The following is a 6,712-nucleotide window of genomic DNA, read 5'->3' on the forward strand; positions in this document are numbered from 1 at the left end:
TTCCCCATTGTGCAAAATTGGAGAAATCTCAGTTCAGACTGAGCATTGGAAGAAATATGTATGCTGCCCTCTTGTGACAGGCAAGCGTAAGTATCTAGTGAGTGAAAATATCAACCCGCCCATTCTATTTGTCCCCAGTTCAACGCACTTTTTAAATTCTTTATATTTACGTGCTCAACTTCTGCTTTGTTCAATTATATCTGATCAGTTTATCATGATGTCGTAATTGACCAGCGTTACAATACAAAAATTCACAAGATGACCAAAACGATCGGTCGCTGTGTACGATGAAATGCTTTCACGCCATGGTTTCATCGGTCGCTGTGTACGGTCTCTGGAGGTCTCTGGCCGTACCCAGCGACCGTACATTGGTGTGAAAGCAGTAACAAAAACAACAACGAAAAAGCACGGGAAGTCATGAATAAGTTGGGCGATAGTTCACTGGAAACGCGCGCATCGTAGAAATTTAGGCTGATGATTAATAATATCATAATAAAATGAATAATAGCCTCAATGCCTCTAATAATTAAGCATCATCCATGGGAGTTATGAACGGAATGGAGTTTGTCATCTTCGAATATCCAGGAACGTAAAATGTGATTATAGGGAGTTCCCAATAAAAAAAAAGGTAAAAGTGGGTGACTTCAGAGGTTTTTCTCTGCGGAAGATGGAACAATCAGTGACTATACAGGAAATCATTTAATTCGTCCAAAACCACAAATGTCCTTGATCTTCTTAATTATAAACGATAACTATTGATGTTTCATACCCTTTGATAAAACTCTTCAAGCAGTTAGTTCAAGTTAACAGTGTCGTTTTAAATTCCATCTTAATGATAGGGCAAAGCAGTAAACTAGTTTGTCTATTATGAGTATGACTATCGTCACGCCAGATGTTAAGTGAGTACCGAAACCGCCATTTTATAGATTACGTTTAAGGGAGTTTATGACTGCCTCATGAGAAGAAAGTGACACTCGGTGCGTGAGTTTCAGAGCTGCCAACATGATGCTGCTGCTAAAAAGTGAAGTTTTTTGCTTAAAAAATGTGTCTGTGTGTGTGTGTGGGGGGGGGGGGGGGGGTGGCTGCATGCACATTTTTGAAAACTTGAGTTGAAATATGCATGGATTGACTGCCATTATACCATGATCACATTTTAACATTTTTAGTACACAAAACAAAGTTTGTACTCATCAAAAATAAGATAATGTGAGAAGTAGTTTGTGATACGTCAGAGAAATTATCTCATTCATGTTTTAACTCCATTTAATTCCACTATGTAACGACTGAACGCACCCTCTCCCCGGATAATAAAGGGACACTTTCGCTAATCCAATATCTTTTCATTCAATATTTCAAGAAGGAGTTTGGCATTATTTCAGCGTTTTTTTTTTCATTTCAGAATTCGGTGTTTTTGTTTTCTTTGGTGAAAATTCTTGTCGATAATTAATTTGCATTTTCCCTCAACAACTTGCCCGACCGACCCCAAAACGATGATTGAGAGATGACAAGCCAACTCATGAGTATCCACTTTGTCACGTACCTTCTTAATCAGGCAATCGTGGATAAATTTAGAGATTTGAGCTGGCACCCCTGTTCTTCAAATTTCTAGCTAGGAATCACATCTGATCAAAATTGGTTGGTCATTTGGGTTGACGTGGGTACAAATTAACATTAGAGGAGGAATAGCATTCGTTCTGTTCGAATATACGTCATTTTAAAAGATAATCAGAGGAAGTGCCAATTGTCTTGTCAAAATTTTGCCTTTAAAACGAGCGTATCCCACATTCCATCTAGCATCTAGGATATGACGTCTGCCTGTGCTTATAGCGTATTTTTAGCATCCACTTTGCAGACGCTTTTTGGAACGTCGAGAATCTATTGAAAATGCCCGTCAAATCCCAACGAACAGATTAGAGGTCATCGTCGAAAGTTGATGGACCGGTACAGCACATCGTCTTAAGATTCGGACCGGAAGAAAAAAATGCAAATATGCCGTTTGCCCAGAGTCCGACAATTTTCGACAATACTGCTTTGTTATGAAGGACTTTTGACAAAAGATTCGCTGTGTTATAGAAATCGTCTGCGAAGTGATTGTTAAAATACCCTCGTGTCGTTGAACGAAAACCCCTAATATGAAGAGGTATGGTATGCCCTCCCTGAAATTTTGGAAACATTTTAAGTGGAATTTTCGACAAGTGACGAGGGGCGTTAAAATGAGATGCAACATTTGATTCCATCATTTCGGGCAATACTTCTCTAGGATTAAGAGAGAAAGTGTAGGGAAGGGGAGAGAGAAGAGAGAGAGAGAAAAGGAGATGGAGAGAGAGAGAATTATTATGCGTGTGTGGGTGTACGAGAGTGTCATAAAAAGATCGAGAGACAAGACAAGGGCTGGGTGCACATGCAACCCTCCCGCTGAGGCAGAGGAGTGCCGATACTGGCAACCAAAACGAAATTTGTACCCCTTCTTCTGCTTGCAACAGCTGATTTTCCAAAGTTTAGTTTCACCTCCGCAAGATGTGCACCCCCTACCACTTTTGTTCCACCTCCCCTGGATGTGCGCCTCCCTATGCTCAAACCAGCCTACGCCCTTGAGAGACTCATTGAGGAGAGAGAGTGGGAGGTAAATGGAGAGATAGATCATGAGAGAGAAAAAATTGTATTTCTTGATATCAAGAAATAGAAATAGTTCTAAATGTTATAAGGGCTGGCCACACCCCCGCGTTGCTGAAAGCCCAGTATAGGGTTAGCGCAACAAACGTAGAGGGAAGCAACTCTACGTTCGTTGGGTTAGCGGAAAGTCGCTATTACTGGAAATCTGCGGTATTTTGAAAACTTGATTTTCTCTCCACAGCTGAAATATCTGTATTTTTGAAAATCACGTGTGTAATCCAAATTTACAGGATTACGCTAGTAACCTCGAGCCCAAGAATAATGTAAGTTGTGAGTGAAACAAGTTAATAAACATGACATCCAATCTTAAGGCGCCATGCCTCACCATCTAATCAAAATGTATTATATTGAACATGTAATACCAGCTGGGTAGCCGGGAAGATTGTCAGATCATGAAAGTCGACAGGGCGCTGTTAGTTAACGGGAGGCGGGGTTTTGGCCGGTCAAGAAATAAAGGGCCCATTAAGGGTGTCACCAGGGTAGGAACAGGGGCGATCGCCCCCTTACTACTTTTAAAGCAGAGAGAGAGAGAATAAATGTGGAGGAAGAAGAAGAAAAAAGAACAGTAGAAAAAATTTATGTTATGAAACTTTAATCAATACTGTTCAATCGAGAATATAACAAGGTCACATTTAGGTAATTCTTACACCCCCTCCCTATCAAAATATCCCAAACGCTGCCCTGTAAATGTCAGAGCTCTATCATCAAATCAAGTGATTAACATGACCTAATGTGATGTATGTGCGCGCATTTGTGTGTTGGAGAGTGAGGGTGAGATTGAGTGTGGTTCACCGTACCCCATCATTAAGGATATCCTGGCTAATGTTATGTAATGTGTGTGGGTGTTTGTGTGTGCATTTGTAGAATATGCGAGTTTGTGTGTGAGGGTGTAGGGCGTGTTTGGGTGGGCTTGCGTGGGTGTGTGATGGCGTGTGTTTGTGAAAGAAAGAGCCTGACGATAGAGTATACTTAAAATGTGGAGGAGGGGCCACACCGAACCTAACCGCGTATATTTCCCTGCACCTTCCAAACCCCTTCTAAGAATGTCGAGGCTCTCCTTTAGCCCACAGTGGTTTGGTTTCAACCAGACTAGTCTGCAGGCACAGACCCTGATTGGAACTTAGCCCACAGTGGTTTGGTTGCAACCAGACTAGTCTGCAGGCACAGACCCTGATTGGAACTTTGATCAACAAGTGTGCCTCCACGCAAAGACTAGCACATACAAAACTTGCTGTTCCAGCCTTCAGTACACAAGGCATGAGTAGGCTGCACATTCAGACCCTTAACTCGAGTGAAGGGTTTGCCCAGCAGACTGCAACCAGACCATGCAGACGTACGCCTCGTCATCGTCTATTATCATTGGTCAGAAAGGCAAGCTTAGGAACCTGTCCAATGACCCTGTCACACCCACAAAACCGATTCCAAACTGAACGGGTTTGGTTTTGTCGATGTGACCTACTAGCTGTAGCGTACAAGACTCTGACTGTCTGGCCATCATGCCCCCGTCACGATTATCGTTTGTAGCTGACCGTCTCTGAAGTTCATGATTCTATCAATAAGTCCAGAATTATTTTTTTACAACTACATTTGCTATCGTGTAAGATCTTGCATCCCAGTATGGTGTTTCCACTTCCGCTCTGGCTTACTCAATCCCGGCATGGACAAACTTGTCGCCTTAATTTTATTCCTGGTCTCGAAGGTCTGAAGTCCTTCGCCGTTGTCCTTAGGCCAGGCATGCTAGGGGAACTCGGTCATTGCACAAAACTGAATCCCGATCAAGGTATTTCGGCCTGGAGCAGTATAGATAGGCAGGATTATCAGGATCAATCTACCACGATCGTCACCATTCTACCGGGCTCGTCAACGCTCTGGTCAACGGAAACTCGGCAAGGGCATCAGGTTGATCGGGTGATCGACGCAACAATCGGACGCAACGCTCTAGCTCCGTACTCAATGACTCAATCCCGACCTTTCGTTGGAAGAACGCGAACGCTTATTTAGGACGGTAGTTGATTTTGGAAGAGACTTTTGGGCCCGTCGTCATGGTCGTAAAACTCTGTCCTGCAATGCAAATTGTGTGACATGAGATTTTTTTTTTCGTTTCGCATCTGGAACGGAAACATTCAATATGCGTTTCGTGTGCAAAATTCTGGTTGCTGCTATGGTAACAGCGATATATCCGATTTAGGACGACTTTCCAAAGCAACATTTGGTTCCTCCCAGAGCTCGAGAGGCCGCCCGGGGGGCCCACTTCCATTGAAGAGTGGCGACCACGCGTAAAAAGGGAAAGAGTGGGCAAGTACGTTACGTATAGGCCTATGTAACGTTATAAGGATTTAAAAAAACGATGTTTAAAATACTGAACAAGGAGGATATGTTTTCAATACTTGTAGGGTTTCACAAGTTAAATACTTGTTAATAAGAGATGCATTTTCATAATCTAGAAAAGCCTTGCTTCCCTTGTTTAGGGTGCTTTTCGAAACCGAATGGTCGTGCCTGGCATCCACTCATCAATGGAAGTGGGCCCCCCGGGAATTCGAATCTAATCCCAATTTCTGGGGAAAGTAAAGCATAATGCCCATTACATTGTGTGCTAGAGGCATATCGTTTGTGTAGGAGTAAACAAAAGAAAAAAATCCGCACGTATACATGCTGTGTACATAATCAACGCATGCGAAATGGTTTTGGCTGGAGAGGTGATTTGACCCATTGAATCAATTGCCAGAGATCCACCAATAATCCACATTAAATGCAATATCGATTCGATGGACTGTAATGATCTATATCTAAGCCTTAATTCAGTAACTTTTTCCTCACTCAATATGTACTCGATTTGTTTGAAAAACCACTTTCTTATCCATGTCAAAATCTATTTTAGGTCCTGCATTTCGAATATCTCCAGCCATCAGTCGTAATGTACATGCATGTATGGTGCGGGTGTCGCGGGAAATAATTTTGCACACGAAAAGCAGATCTGTAGGGCCTGTAACCCCCCAGTAACACAAAGCTTAGCATTGATTGTAGAGCAGTTTTCTACGTTTGATTCTATTGACTATAATGTACAATCAATCTTAAAAATCGAGTGTATGATTAAGCGTTAACTTTTGTGTTAGGGGACCCTAATATTAGCGTCCGTGAGGATTGCGAAAGGTGGCTAATGTCACGCGTGCAGCCGATGCGAATTAACATTTTGTAAGAAGAGAATCGTTCTGAACACAACGGACGTACTTTTTATCACCTCTACGTCGCCGAAAACTCCTTACTTCACTGAGCTAAGCGGTTATTTTGAAAAGGGTATGCGACATAAAAAAGCGACGGCGGACAACCCCCCCCCCCTTCCCCCGTCTCATTTAAAAAACAATATACTTTCGGGATGTTCAGGAGTTTCTACTGGTAGGAAGCATCTGATCATTAATTGCTTCCTCGCTGTGGAGTACAATCACCTATTACAAAAACAAATCTTAGTTGATACAGGATGCTTTTGCTTTCGACCAATTTCAAAAAATTAGAAATCGACTTTTTAATGCGAAATTCCACTTTTGATATTAAAGGCACTCGAAATTGTTGACGATTAGAATGGTTGATTTCTGTCTGCTATTTGTCTGATTTCTGTCTGTCTGCAGCGACAACACAATATCCAAAACTGTATAGTATTTTGATATTTTTGATATTCAACGAGTGCAAGGGAGTTAAGTTTTTATCAAATTCTTACTTGAAGGGACAACCCAACCCATTTCCGGCATCCAAAAACGACTGTGAAATTATCGCTGGTACAGTGTATTGTGAAGTGCTACCAATCGTTAGAAAGTGGTGAAAACTAATTCCCTTTCCGAAAGACGAAAGAGACGAAATTGGCAAAAATATGTAGTATTTACAGAAAAAATTGTCACAATATATAGAAGGAAAAAAGAATTAAAGAAATGAATAGTATAGATAAGCATTTTTGTTTTATTTCAGAAAATGTTTCCAATTGAAGTTCCACACTCCCGTATTGCTCCAGTGATGAGTATCCTTGCCTGGGCGATAAAAAATCCAGACG

This window comes from Lytechinus pictus, chromosome 16 (genome assembly GCF_037042905.1).
Source record: "Lytechinus pictus isolate F3 Inbred chromosome 16, Lp3.0, whole genome shotgun sequence".
Lineage (NCBI taxonomy): Eukaryota > Metazoa > Echinodermata > Echinoidea > Temnopleuroida > Toxopneustidae > Lytechinus > Lytechinus pictus.